The sequence below is a fragment of the Mixophyes fleayi genome, chromosome 5, assembly GCF_038048845.1.
Source record: "Mixophyes fleayi isolate aMixFle1 chromosome 5, aMixFle1.hap1, whole genome shotgun sequence".
NCBI lineage: Eukaryota > Metazoa > Chordata > Amphibia > Anura > Limnodynastidae > Mixophyes > Mixophyes fleayi.
Genome location: NC_134406.1, coordinates 136,627,161 through 136,643,071, shown reverse-complemented (window position 1 = coordinate 136,643,071; position 15,911 = coordinate 136,627,161).

The following is a 15,911-nucleotide window of genomic DNA, read 5'->3' as shown; positions in this document are numbered from 1 at the left end:
ACAATTCAGCCATAGATTCAGTGGCTCTTTATGGAAAAATCCTTCATTAGTTCAGCCAGCAGTCACACACAGGGCCGCCATCAGGGGGGTACGGGGGGTACTGTTGTACCGGGCCCGGGCTCACCAGGAGGCCCTGTACAACAGCTCAACAAAGACTTACCTGGGGCCCGCCGCTGGTCTCTGCTATTCTGTCTTCAGCCATTCCCCCTGCGATCATGTGATCTGTCACAGGCAGAGCACATGATCACAGGGGGAATGAATCCTCCACCCCTGCGATCGGATCCTGGTGCCTGGCTGTCACGGTGACAGCCAGGCTGAAGACAGAATAGCGGAGACCAGCGGCGGGCCCCAGGTAAGTATGCGTTGCTCATGTGGGGGGGGCGCTCATAGGGGGGGGCCCGCTCATGGGGGGGGGGGCGGGTGCACGGGAGCCGGTACTGGGCACGATTTTTTCTGAAGGCGGCCCTGGTCACACACATCACTTCTCTCTCTAGCCAGTTCATTAAAGGCTCCTCCCATTTTCCCCAAGAATCTCCCTGAAGCCTTCTAGTACATTCTTGACTCTAGAAAGCAGTCTGTCCACCCAAAAATGTTGGACACAATTTGCATTTAACTTCCCAGAGGCACTCTGGGGGATTATAGTGCATACAGTAATTTACCTGTGATTTGCAGGGTATTACATATATATAATTTAATGGACTGTACTGTTTTTATAAGCGAACTTCATTGTTTAGAGATGAGTTTGTTTCGCGTTTAACGGTTCTGCATAACATTCACATATACTTGTGTGTGTGTATGTGTTTGTGTATATATATATAAAGAGTGTATATATGTCTATATATATATATATATATATATATATATGTATATATATATAGATATATACACACACACACACACACTATATGGACAAAAGTATTTGGTCACATCTGTTAATTATTGAATTGAGGTGTTTCAATCAGACCCCTTACCACAGGTGTAAAAAAATCAAGAACCTAGCCATGCAGTCTCCATTTGCAAACAATTGTGATACAAAATGGGTCATTCTGAAGAGCTCAGTGACTTCAAGTGTGGTACTGTGATAGCATGTCACCTTTGCAATCAGATGGTTTGTAAAATTTCATCCCTGCTGGATATTCCATGGTCAGCTGTAAGTGATATTATTAGAAAGTGGAAGCGTTTAGGAACAACAGCAACTCGGACATGAAGCGCAAGACCAGGTAAAATGACAGAGCGGGGTCAATGATTGCTGATGATTCCATAGTTGAAGTGATCCGAACTTCCACTGGCATTAATGTAAGCATAAAACTGTGTGGCGGGAGCGTTGAAACAGCAAAATTAATTTATTCTTCCAATATGCAATGAATGGGTCTTCGTTCTAGGGCAGAAAAAATGCTTTTGACAGATATTTCAACATATATGCCTATATATATATATATATATATATATATATATATATATATATATATATATGCCTATATATATATATATATATATATATATATATATATATATATATATATATAAAACCTATATGCCTAGGTCAAGGAGCATATGTGACCTTTACATTCCTAAGGCATATGCCTACCATGAACATCTGGTATCTATTCGAACATCCTGGAGACAATCCATTGTAAGACACATAGTAAGAAATTAACCCTTACACAGAATACAAAACATGTAGACAATTCAAATATTCTATCTGCACACATATAATGCATTAATAATATTTCATCAAACTTATATAATTGTACCATAATTTAATCTATTACAGGGCAATCTTAATGCTTCAGCATACCAAGTCATTTTGGACAATGCTATGTTTACAACTTTGTGGCAACAGTTTGGAGAAGGCCCATTTCTATTCCAACATGACTGCGACCCAGTGCACAAAGCAAGGACTACAAAGACATGGATTGTTCGGTGTGGTAGAACTTGATTGGCCAGCACAGAGCACTGACATAAGCCCCATCGAACACCTTTGGGATTAAGTGGAATGGAGATTGCGAGCTAGGCCTTCTCAACCAATATCAGTGCCTGACCTCATAAATTCTCAACAGAATGAATGGGCCCAAGTTCTCACAGAAACACTCCAACATCTTGTGGAAAGCCTTCTAAGAAGTGTGGAAGCTGTTATCGCTGCAAATTGGGGACCAACTCCATACTAAATTATATGTATTTGAATACAATGCCATTGCAGTAACTCAGTCCCTGTCTGTGTAATGTTCAAGCATCCGAATACTTTTGTCCATATAGTGAATATATTATTTATATATAGATATTTTTTTATATATATATATATATATATATATATATATATATAAAATCTATGTATGTATATATATATATATATATATATATATATACATTTACACACACACACACACACACACACACACACACACACACACACACACACACAAGCATATGGGAATGGTATGCTCAACTTTTAGAAGCAAAACAAACTCATCTCTACACAATGAAGTTCTCCTGTAAAAACAGTAAGGTTCATTTACAACTGTGAAACTGGGAAAATACCCTGTTGTGACATCAATTTTGTGTAAGTGTGACTAAATTTTGTATGAAAAAACACACTTGTATATATTAGAGATGAGCGCACTCGGATTTCTGAAATCTGAGCCCACCCGAACGTTGCCGATCCGAGTCGGATCCGAGACAGATCCGGGTATTGGCGCCAAATTCAAATCTGAAACTGAGGCTCTGACTCATAATCCCGTTGTCGGATCTCGCGATACTCGGATCCTATAAATTCCCCGCTAGTCGCCGCCATCTTCACTCGGGCATTGATCAGGGTAGAGGGAGGGTGTGTTAGGTGGTCCTCTGTCCTGCTATATCTCGTGCTGTTCAGTTCTGTTCAGTTCTGTGCTGTGCTGTGCTGTGCTGTGCTCAGTCCAGTGGTACTGTGTCCTGTGCGCTGTCCTTCTGAGGTCAGTGGTGCTGCTGGGTCCTGTGCTGTGTCCTGTTCAGTCCAGTGGTGCTGTGTCCTGTGCTCTGTGCTTCTAAGGGCATAGTTATTTACCCAATATTCCCAAGTGTTTAAAAAAATAAAAAAAAGTTATTTTAAAAAATACAAAAAACTAATTTTTTTTTTTTTTAATTACAACAAAATTTGCACAACCAATCCTGCAGTATAAGCCCATTGGTACTGCAATATTACCAAGTTCACACATTCCACAGTAAAAGTCCAGTGGTACTGCAATATTACAAAGTTCACACATTCTGCAGTATCAGTCCAGTGGTGCTGTGTCCTGTGCTCTGTCCTGCTGAGTTCAGTAGTGCTGCTGGGTCCTGTGCTGTGTCCTGTTCAGTCCAGTGGTGCTGTGTCCTGTGCTCTGTGCTTCTAAGGGCATAGTTATTTCCCCATTATTCCCAAGTTTTTAAAAAATAAAAAAAAAGTAATAAAAAAATTAAAAATTAAAAAAATAAATAATTATAACCAAATTTGCAAAACCAATCCAGCAGTATAAGTCCATTGGTACTGCAATATTACCAAGTTCACACATTCTGCAGTATGTGTGTGTGGTTTAGGGGTACGCTCTCTTGTGCTGCATATAATGGAGTACAAAAATTTGGAGGATAAAGTAGGGAAAGATCAAGACCCACTTCCACCTAATGCTGAAGCTGCTGCCACTAGTCATGACATAGACGATGAAATGCCATCAACGTCATCTTCCAAGCCCGATGCTTAAAATCATCTGCGGAGAAACGTAAAGTTGCCAATATGCCATTTACGACACGGAGTGGCAAGGAACGGCTTAGGCCCTTTCCCGTGTTCATGACTAGTGGTTCAGCTTCACCCACGGATCTTAGCCCTCCTCCTCCTCCCCCCCCTACAAAAAATTGAAGAGAGTTATGCTGTCAGCAACAAAACAGCAAACAACTCTGCCTTCTAAAGAGAAATTATCACAAATCCCGAAAGCGAGTCCAAGGGTGTTGGTGGTTGTCAAGCCTGACCTTCCCATCACTGTACGGGAAGAGGTGGCTCGAGAGGAGGCTATTGATGATGTAGCTGGCGCTGTGGAGGAACTTGATGATGAGGATGGTGATGTGGTTATTGTAAATGAGGCACCAGGGGGGGAAACAGCTGATGTCCATGGGATGAAAAAGCCCATCGTCATGCCTGGTCAGAAGACCAAAAAATGCACCTCTTCGGTCTGGAGTTATTTTTTTCCAAATCCAGACAACCAATGTATGGCCATATGTAGCTTATGTAAAGCTCAAATAAGCAGGGGTAAGGATCTTGCCCACCTAGGAACATCCTCCTTTATACGTCACCTGAATAACCTTCATAGTTCAGTGGTTAGTTCAGGAACTGGGGCTAGGACCCTCATCGGTACAGGGACACCTAAATCCCGTGGTCCAGTTGGATACACACCAGCAACACCCTCCTCGTCAACTTCCTCCACGATCTCCATCAGATTTAGTCCTGCAGCCCAAGTCAGCAGCTAGACTGAGTCCTCCTCAATACGGGATTCATCCGAGGAATCCTGCAGCGGTACGCCTACTACTGCCACTGCTGCTGTTGCTGCTGTTAGTCGGTCATCTTCCCAGAGGGGAAGTCGTAACACCGCTAAGTCTTTCACAAAACAATTGACGTCCAACAGTCATTTGCCATGACCACAAAATACGATAGTAGTAACCCTATTGCAAAGCGTATAACTGCGGCTGTAACTGCAATGTTGGTGTTAGACGTGCGCCCGGTGTCCGCCATCAGTGGAGTGGGATTTAGAGGGTTGATGGAGGTATTGTGTCCCCGGTACCAAATCCCGTCGAGATTCCACTTCTCTAGGCAGGCGATACCAAAAATGTACAGAGAAGTACGATCAAGTGTCCTCAGTGCTCTAAAAAATGCGGTTGTACCCACTGTCCACTTAACCACGGACATGTGGACAAGTGGTTCTGGGCAAACGAAGGACTATATGACTGTGACAGCCCACTGGGTAGATGCATCCCCTTCCGCAGCAACAGCAACAGCTGCATCAGTAGCAGCATCTACAAAATGGCTGCTCGTGCAAAGGCAGGCAACATTGTATATTACAGGCTTTAATAAGAGGCACAACGCTGACAACATATTAGAGAAACTGAGGGAAATTATCTCCCAGTGGCTTACCCCACTTAGACTCTCATGGGGATTTGTGGTGTCAGACAATGCCAGTAACATTGTGCAGGCATTAAATATGGGCAATTTCCAGCACGTCCCATGTTTTGCCCGCACCATTAATTTGGTGGTGCAGCATTACCTCAAGAGTGACAGGGGTGTGCAGGAGATGCCTGCGGTGGCGCGCAAAATTGCTGGACACTTTCGGCATTCAGCCAGTGCCTACCGCAGACTAGAGGCACATCAAAAAAGCATGAACCTGCCCTGCCATCACCTCAAACAAGAGGTTGTGACGCACTGGAACTCCACCCTCTATATGCTGCAGAGGATGGAGGAGCAGCAAAAGGCCATTCAGGCTTACACAGCCACCTACGACATAGGCAAAGGAGTGGGGATGCGCCTGAGTCAAGCGCAGTGGAGACTGATTTCCGTGTTGTGCAAGGTTCTGCAGCCATTTGAACTTGCCACACGAGAAGTCAGTTCCGACACTGCCAGCTTGAGTCAGGTGATTCCCCTGATCAGGCTGTTGCAGAAGCAGCTGGAGAAAGTGAGGGAGGAGCTGGTAAGCCATTGCGATTACACCAAGCATGTAGCTCTTGTGGATGTAGCCCTTCGTACGCTTTGCCAGGATCCGAGGGTGGTCACTCTTTTAAAGTCAGAGGAATACATTCTGGCCACCGTGCTCGATCCTCGGTTTAAAGCGTATGTTGTGTCTCTGTTTCCGGCGGACACAAGTCTAAAGCGGTGCAAAGACCTGCTGGTCAGGAGATTGTCCTCTGAAGATGACCGTGACATGCCAACAGCTCCACCCTCATTTTCTTCCACATCTATGGCTGCGAGGCAAATGCTCAGTTTTCCTAAAAGAGGCGCTGGCGGGGATGCTGATAACATCTGGTCCGGACTGAAGGACCTGCCAACCATTGCAGACATGTCTACTCTCGCTGCATTGGATGCTGTCACAATTGAAAAAATTGTGGAGGATTACTTTGCTGACACCATCCAAGTAGACATGTCAGACAGTCCATATTGTTACTGGCAGGAAAAAAAGGCAGTTTGGAAGCCCCTGTACAAACTGGCTCTATTTTACCTGAGTTGTCCCCTCTCCAGTGTGTACTCGGAAAGAGTTTTTAGTGCAGCGGGGAACCTGGTCAGTGAGCGGCGAAGGAGGTTGCTTCCTCATAACGTTGAAAAAATGATGTTTATAAAAATGAATAATCAATTCCTCAATGAAGTACAGCACTGTCCTCCAGATAGTACAGAGGGACCTGTGGTTGTGGAGTCCAGCGGGGATGAATTGATAATGTGTGATGAGGAGGAAGTACACACTGTAGGGGGAGAGGAATCAGAGGTTGAGGATGAGGACGACATCTTGCCTCAGTAGAGCCTGTTTAGTCTCTACAGGGAGAGATGAATAGCTTTTTTGGTGTGGGGGCCCAAACAAACCAATCATTTCAGCCAAAGTTGTTTGGTAGGCCCTGTTGCTGAAATGATTGGTTTGTTAAAGTGTGCATGTCCTATTTCAACAACATAAGGGTGGGTGTGAGGGCCCAAGGACAATTCCATCTTAGAACTTTTTTTTTTGCATTATATGACCAATCAACAGTCGTTTGCCATGTTCAAAAAGTAAAACCAAATTTAAACAAATTCAAGAAATTAAACCACAAGTAAAATGCCCTGTCATAATTTAAAACAAGAGGTTTTGACGTGATCTAAAACTACTGTATTGTTGTTTATATTTAATAAACACTACACTTGAAAGCTTGAGTCTTTCAATGAAAAAGTAACTCTCCATTGCACGAATATTTGCAACAGGGACAATTTTAGGGTTAAGAAAGTCAACAAATAACACTTCGACGCTGTCTGTCTTTATAAACACTACACTTGGAAGTTGGAGGAGGTATTGTGGCCCCGGCACCAAATTTACTACTATATTACAACGTTCACTGTTTCTGCAGTCCCAAAAAATAGGAACTGCAATCTATATTACTACGTTCACTGTTTCTGCAGTCCCAAAAAATAGGAACTGCAATCTATATTACTACGTTCACTGTTTCTGCAGTCCCAAAAAATAGGAACTGCAATCTATATTACTACGTTCACTGTTTCTGCAGTCCCAAAAAATAGGAACTGCAATCTATATTACTACGTTCACTGTTTCTGCAGTCCCAAAAAATAGGAACTGCAATCTATATTACTACGTTCACTGTTTCTGCAGTCCCAAAAAATAGGAACTGCAATCTATATTACTACGTTCACTGTTTCTGCAGTCCCAAAAAATAGGTACTGCAATCTATATTACTACGTTCACTGTTTCTGCAGTCCCAAAAAATAGTTAATGCAATCTATATTACAACGTTCACTGTTTCTGCAGTCCCAAAAAATAGGAACTGCAATCTATATTACTACGTTCACTGTTTCTGCAGTCCCAAAAAATAGGCACTGCAATCTATATTACTACGTTCCCTGTTTCTGCAGTCCCAAAAAATAATAACTGCAATCTATATTACTACGTTCACTGATTCTGCAGTCCCAAAAAATAGGAACTGCAATCTATATTACTACGTTCACTGTTTCTGCAGTCCCAAAAAATAGGAACTGCAATCTATATTACTACGTTCACTGTTTCTGCAGTCCCAAAGTGTGTGTGGTTTAGGGGTACGCTCTCTTGTGCTGCATATAATGGAGTACAAAAATTTGGAGGATAAAGTAGGGAAAGATCAAGACCCACTTCCTCCTAATGCTGAAGCTGCTGCCACTAGTCATGACATAGACGATGAAATGCCATCAACGTCGTCTGCCAAGGCCGATGCCCAATCTCCTAGTAGAGGGCATGTAAAATCCAAAAACCCAATGTTCACTAAAATTACCAAAAAAAGGAAATTAAAAACATCTGAGGAGAAACGTAAACTTGCCAATATGCCATTTACAACACCGAGTGGCAAGGAACGGCTTAGGCCCTGGCCCGTGTTCAGGACTAGTGGTTCAGCTTCACCCAAGGATCTAAGCCCTCCTCCTCCCCCCCCTCAAAAAAAAATAATATAGTTAAGCTGTCATCAACAAAACAGCAAAGAACTCTGCCTTCTAAACAGATGACATCACAAATCCCCAAGGCGAGTCCAAGGGTGTTAGTGGTTGCGAAGCCTGACCTTCCCATCACTGTGCAGGAAGAGGTGGCTCCTTCCACCATTTGCAGCACGCTTTCTGCATATGCTGGAAGGATCACCCACAGTCCAGTTACAGATTTGGCTAATGAAGGTGTCAATGTTGTACACCGGGAGGAGGATATTGATGTAGCTGGCGCCGAGGAGGAACTTGACGAGGAGGATGCTGATGTGGTTATCTTAAATAAGGCACCAGGGGGGGAAACAGTTGTTGTCCATGGGATAAAAAAGCCCATCGTCATGCCTGGTCAGAAGACCAAAAAATCCACCTCTTCTGTCTGGAGTTATTTTTATCCCAATCCGGACAACAAATGTATGGCCATATGTAGCTTATGTAAAGCTCAAATAAGCAGGGGTAAGGATCTTGGCCACCTAGGGACATCCTCCCTTATATCCACCAAGCATGTAGCTCTTGTGGATGAAGCCCTTCGTACGCTTTGCGAGGATCCGAGGGTGGTCACTCTTTTAAAGTCAGAGGAATACATTCTGGCCACCGTGCTGGATCCTCGGTTTAAAGCCTATGTTGTGTCTCTGTTTCTGGCGGACACAAGTCTACAGTGGGGCAAAGACCTGCTGGTCAGGAGGTTGTCCTCTGAAGAGGACCGTGACATGCCAACAGCTCCTCCTTCATTTTCTTCAACACCTGTGGCTGCGAGGAAAAAGTTCAGTTTTCCTAAAAGACCCGCTGGTGGGGATGCTGAGAACATCTGGTCCGGACTGAAGGACCTGCCAACCATTGCAGACATGTCTACTGTCGCTGCATTGGATGCTGTCACAATTGAAAAAATGGTGGAGGATTACTTTGCTGACACCATCCAAGTCGACATGTCAGACAGTCCTTATTTTTACTGGCAGGAAAAAAAGGCAGTTTGGAAGCCCCTGTACAAACTGGCTCTATTTTACCTGAGTTGTCCCCCCTCCAGTGTGTGCTCGGAAAGAGTTTTTAGTGCAGCGGGGAACCTGGTCAGTGAGCGGCGAAGGAGGTTGCTTCCGCAAAACATTGAAAAAATGATGTTCATAAAAATGAATAATCAATTCCTTAATCAAGAACAGCACTGCCCTCCAGAGACTACAGAGGGACCTGTGGTTGTGGAGTCCAGCGGGGACGAATTGATAATGTGTGAGGATGAGGAAGCACACACTGAAGGGGGCGAGGTATCAGAGGATGAGGATGAGGACGACATCTTGCCTCAGTAGAGCCAGTTTAGTTTGTACAGGGAGAGATGAATAGCTTTTTTTGTGTGTGGGCCCAAACAAACCAATCATTTCAGCCACAGTAGTTTGGTAGGCCCTGTCGCTGAAATGATTGGTTTGTTAAAGTGTGCATGTCCTATTTCAACAACATAAAGCCCAAGGACAATTCCATCTTGCACCTCTTTTTTTTCTTTGCCAGCTCGTTTTGTGGGGGTCCAAACAAACCAATCATTTCAGCCACAGTTTGGTAGGCCCTTTCGCTGAAATGATTGGTTTGTTAAAGTGCGCATGTCCTATTTCAACAACATCAGGGTGGGTGGGAGGGCCCAAGGACAATTCCATCTTGCAACTCTTTTTTTGGCATTATGTGCTCTTTGGGGCCTAGTTTTTCAAACTGCCATCCTGTCTGCCACTGCAGTGCCACTCCTATATAGTTATCCTATGGCAAAGCGGATAACTGCGGCTGTAACAGCTATGTTGGTGTTAGACGTGCATCCGGTGTCCGCCATCTGTGCAGTGGAATTTAGACGGTTGATGGAGGTATTGTGTCCCCGGGTACCAAATCCCGTCGAGATTCAACTTCAATAGGCAGTCCAGAAATATTAGTATCAGATATTAAACTACGTTCACTGTTCCTGCAGTGCAGAAATATTAGTATCAGATATTAATCTACGTTCACTGTTCCTGCTACATCAAAAAAGCATGAACCTGCCCTGCCATCAACTAAAACAAGAGGTAGTGACGCGCTTGAACTCCACCCTCTATATACTGCAGAGGATGGAGGAGCAGCAAAAGGCCATTCAAGCCTACACAGCCACCTACGATGGGCCATGTGTTTGTGCCGCCCACTTGTGTCGCTTAGCTTAGACATCCAGCTACCTTGGTGCAACCTTTTGGACTAAAAACAATATTGTGAGGTGTGAGGTGTTCAGAATAGACTGGAAATTAGTGGAAATGAATGTTATTGGGGTTAATAATAGTGTAGGAGGGAAAAAAAAACAAAATATGGATTTTAGCACTTTTTATGCTTTTTTTTAAAAAAAATCAGAACCCAAAACCCAAAATCAGAACCAAAACCTTTCGTGGAGTGCTTTGGCAAAACAAATCAGAACCCAAAACCTCAAGCTAATCTGATCCCAAAACCCCAAAAGTGGCCGGTGCACATCCTTAATTTGCACTGAACTGGAAAATAGATTTGGTTTTCCAGTAAGTGCATGTTTAAATGAGCTAACAGCATTTTCTAGTTTTATTTGGTGAAAAAGCAATGCAATAAAACAGCTTTCAAAACATACAAAAGTGACAGTCCCAATATCTCCACACTCACATGAATAATGTAAAACATAAATGAGGTTATATTGAGTAGAAAAAACATAAAGGTTGCAAATAGTGAAACAGGTAGTACTGAAGTGGAAGTAGTTGTACTTTAATGTAATGTTTACGCCACATGCATTTTCTAGAGCATTCCCCCCTTTTACCAGTGGTTTTCTAAAGACTGGACTTGCACCTTTAAATGTGCTTGATGGACAAGAACGTGCATCTGCAGAAATAAAAAAAACAATGCAAGTCTGCATTATTATTTGCTTCCTGCTTCTGAAATTAGTTATTTCTCACATCATACTCCATGAATATATATAGGCCATAAAAGTGCTTCCACTCTCTGTTATAGGTCACAAATCTTTGGGCTTTGTTTTCCTAAATATATTGTACACAAATTCCCAGTCGCATGCTTGCAAACAAGAAACATTTTTCCTTGGATAGAATACTCGCCTCTTGTTTTTACCACTTAGTTCCCAAGTGAAGTAACTGGGCAGACTTAAGTGAATATACTTTTTCCTCTATTTGTGCCTTAAAATACAAATTACTGACTTTTTCATGACTTAGCAGTGGGTGCAATAACCTTCACCCCCTTACAGCACCCACAGCAGCCAGCAAGACGATATTTCAGTATTTCAGGTAATATTAGATTCTAAGTTAACTCACACCCACAATTGAATTCTCTGGGCTCTCTGACTCAATGTTGTGCTAATGTAAGGATAAGTGTAAATTAAAAAAAGAAAGAAAAAAGGAATAAAAATTATATTTCATTTAAAGTGAAAATTTTACTGCTAAAAGAAACCATTTTTTTATTATTTAAACGTGGGTACTAATGACTAATATCACAAAGTAGATACTTTTGTTAAAAATATTACCCTATTGTTTCATTTTTTTTGTTTTCATGACATTTGAGCACTGATTGGAAGAACGAGAAACAAAGAATCTTTTTGACACATGGCAAAAATGTAAGTAATTTTAAATTGTACTATGTTTTATATTCTTTATTAATGTGATGCACCCTATTGAGTGACCTGAACAGCGTCTAGATTTTCTTCCTATTTTCTATCTATTATTCTTCTTCTTCTTATTATTATTATTATTATTATTGTTATTATTATTATTATTCTTTGAGACTTGTGTATAGTTTCTAGAACTTTGTATTTTGGGCTGCAGTTTAGTGGTGAAACGCTGTGGGAATATTATATATTTTTATATCACAAAGTGCATTTTTTACAGAGATGTGATACAAATAAACCATGTTAAATGTGGCAGATGTACAGTACACATTTATTTAGTATTGACATACATATAAGCTGCTGTGAGGTTTCAAATGTTAACCCATCCCTTTGCAAATAGAAAATGTTTTATTGGAGGGAGTTCATGTGTATTCTGGTGTGTAAATTACATATATGTAATGTTATAGCAGAGGAAGTTCCAAGGCAAGGTTGAAAGGGTAATTGTTCTGGTTGGAAAGGTTTTTTGGGCTATGTACTAAAAAGGGTTTTCCATTTTAAATACAAATTTTATTAATTAACCTCCCTTACCAATAATAATACTTTGAAAGAGTTGCCTGCCCTTGAACTTCCAACATTTACAGTATGTAGTAGGATCCTGGCACACACAAACCTCCAGCGCTGTTCATCTGTTTCCATATCCATGGAGATCTGACATCCCAGCTCTAAGGACCCCTTGTGTCAAACCTCTCCTGCTACAGAAAGAGCTGAGCAGCACAGAAGGTGATCAGCAGATGTCCTGGTTATTTCTACATGCCAAGATCCTGGAAAATACTGCAAATGTCCAAGTTACATTATCCTTTGAAAGTAAATAATATAATTGTTAATGTTCTGTGAGGGCCCAGAGCCCTTATATAGCTTTGTAGTGGCAGATGTACTAGTTTTTCTGTTATGAGAACAGAGAAAAATTAATTATATTGAGCAGTACCACATAGTGGCATTAGCAACTCTTATGTAGCTCTGGTATCCTCAGGTGACCATTGACAGGTGCAAATTATAATATCTAGTGTAGGGTCGCAGACATTGCCTGCAGATGGGTGAGAGAATGACACAGTAGACAGAATTTCCGAATTGAAAGTTCTGTTTCAGGACTTTCAGATTTATTAACCGATAAGTACATCACTTTAGCTGTTAAATATGCAAAATAGATCTATGCTGTCTAATCATTTGCAGAGCAGAGTAGGGTGGGTGGCTAAAAAATATCTGGAACAATCCACAATTACTGTTTTAGTACTGTTTTAGTACTCATTAATTATAACAATAACAGAGTCACATGCAACCTGCCAGATATTGAAATTTTATTTGAGCCCTGACATTTAATATTCTATTTAGGCTCTCATCCTGACACCTCCCCCTTTTAAGAAATGGCATGACTGTGGCCATGACTGCAGTGTTGGGTGACAGGGTCTTCGTTGGTGGAGGGAGCAGGGTACTAAAAAAAAAAATACTTGCCTTATCGAGGCACCCTTCCTCCCCCCTCCCTTCTCAGTTCGCACTGAATGTCGGGAGTGACGTCATCACGTCACACCAGACATTCAGTGAGGAGCGGCGTAGAGAGAAGCAAGCAAGCAGGAAGACAGAAGGGAAGAAAAGAAAAAAGAGATTAAAGAAGCCAATAGAAAGACGTCTATACATTACAGACATCAGATACATTAGATACATCACTTAAAGTTATCAATTTGACAGAAAGACAATTAGAACCGATACATCTTAAAGTTCTAAGTCATGGTTTGTCATTTTCACCTACTCAATCCTTCAACAGAAAAAAAGATCTAAATTTGTTCATTAAAAAAATACTACTAAAATTTTTTTATTGTAGTAAAATTAATACATGTGATTCCCGAACAACAAGTGACACCAACAAGGACGCTATACAGGTTATGGAATCGGCATTTCTATCTGATGAGGAAAGACAGGCGTTGGTAATTCTTGAGGAATTAGATACGAATGTAACGCAAGATTCAAATATGAATACAAGAATCTGGGAACAAACTAAACTTAAGAAAAAATCCACTTTTCTTCCAGATTTATCAATCTGTCCACAGGCTAAAACTTATGGTGATTTGGTGTCTAAGGACCTGGACGAGTTATTTAACCATGCAAAATCAAGGAATTTAAACAAGAATTTATCTAAACAAGAATACAAGGCTTTAAAGGATATTGGGGAATGGGATGATACAGTGTTAAAACCTTCAGATAAGGGTGGAAACATCGTTTTATGGCCCGTATCCAAGTATACAACAGAGATTTATAGACAATTAAACAATACGGAATGCTACAAAAGACTGATATTTAATCCCACAGCCAATCTCTTAATAAAATATAACAATTTGATCAAAAATGCCTTTGGGAATAATATCATATCTAAATCATACTATGAATTTCTAAAAGTAAGTGATCCTAAGATTCCGACTTTTTATGCCTTGCCAAAAGTCCACAAATCTGTAACTGACCCCGCGGGCAGGTCTATTGTCTCGGGAATGGGCAGTTTGACAGAGAATGCTAGCAAATATGTGGACCAACATCTTCGAAAATATGTCATGAGTTTACCATCATACACTAGAGACACGCTGGATGTCCTAGCAAAGAAAGTGACATCACAGTAAATCGGGAAGTAAAATTAGCATCATATGATGTGTAGTCACTCTATACCAATATACCTCATCATCAGGGTATAAGAGCGGTCCAATACTTTCTGGACATGGATAGCAAGAGTGACTTCCACGTCTTCCTGATTTCTCTCCTGGAATTTGTACTCACTAATAACTATTTTTTATTTGACGATAAATACTATCTACAAATTCGTGGGACAGCCATGGGCACAACGTGTGCGCCAACATACGCGAATTTATATCTTGGCTGGTGGGAGAAAGAAATGGTCTTTAATGATCAGAATGAATTGTATACTGACCATATTTTAATATGGTTCAGATACATAGATGACGTATTATTGCTATGGGAAGGGGAGGAAACCCTATTCCAGGAATTCACCAAACATCTGAATAAGAATAATTTGAATTTGACACTAACATCTGATATACAATTAAAAATGATTAATTTTCTCGATCTTCAAATTTCTATTAATCCTGAAGGAAAATTGAAAACAGACATGTTTAGAAAATCAACTGCCACCAACAGTTTATTACATTCTACTAGCGCTCGCTTTCCACCAGTAATAAAAGGAGTTCCGAAAGGAGAATTCCTTTGGACAAGACGGAATTGTTCCAATATGATTACCTTCCATAAAAGATCTAAAGAATTAAGAGAAAGACTGGTACAAAGGGGCTATAGTAAAAAAAGTATACAAAAGGCCTCCCATGAAGCAAATCATAAAGACAGAGAGTCTCTAATATTCCCAATATCTAAACCTATTTTAAAAGAGAAAACAAGAATGATAGGCACATTTTGCCCAGAATGGAAGAATATTTCAAATATCTTTCAAAAGCACTGGCACGTGTTACTGTTGGATCATGATCTTAGAAAAAATCTTGATGACAAAATTGCAATAACGTGGCGGAGAGCGCATAATTTGAGAGATCGTCTTGTTCATTGTCATTTCACAAAAAGAAAGAAACCAACAAACTCCATGATAGGCTTCTACAAATGCGGTAGATGCAAAGCCTGTAAATACACTGTCCAGAAACAAGAATATATGGACAGATATTCAAAAATCTGGAAAATTGAACAATTTGTCAACTGTAATTCTATCGGGGTAATTTATTGCCTGACATGCCCGTGCGACCTCAAGTATATAGGCATGACAACGAGACCTTTTAAAAGACGCCTGTTGTGGAGCATGTCAATAACATCAAGAATGCCCCGAAAGATAGGGATAAATTTAAAACCATCACTACAGTGGCTAAACATTTTCTATTATTTCATGAGAATTTCAGGCTTTTATTATGGAACAAGTATCCTTGGGTATTAGGGGTGGCAATTTACAGCAGGAATTATTGAAGAGAGAATCCAGACTAATATTCCTAATGAATAGTCTTGAACCACATGGCCTAAATGATAAAACAAATTATATGGTATTTATCTAAATGGAGAATCAAGTAGGCTAGACATCTAACTGTCTTATAATATAATAGATTTATACTTAAACTTAAC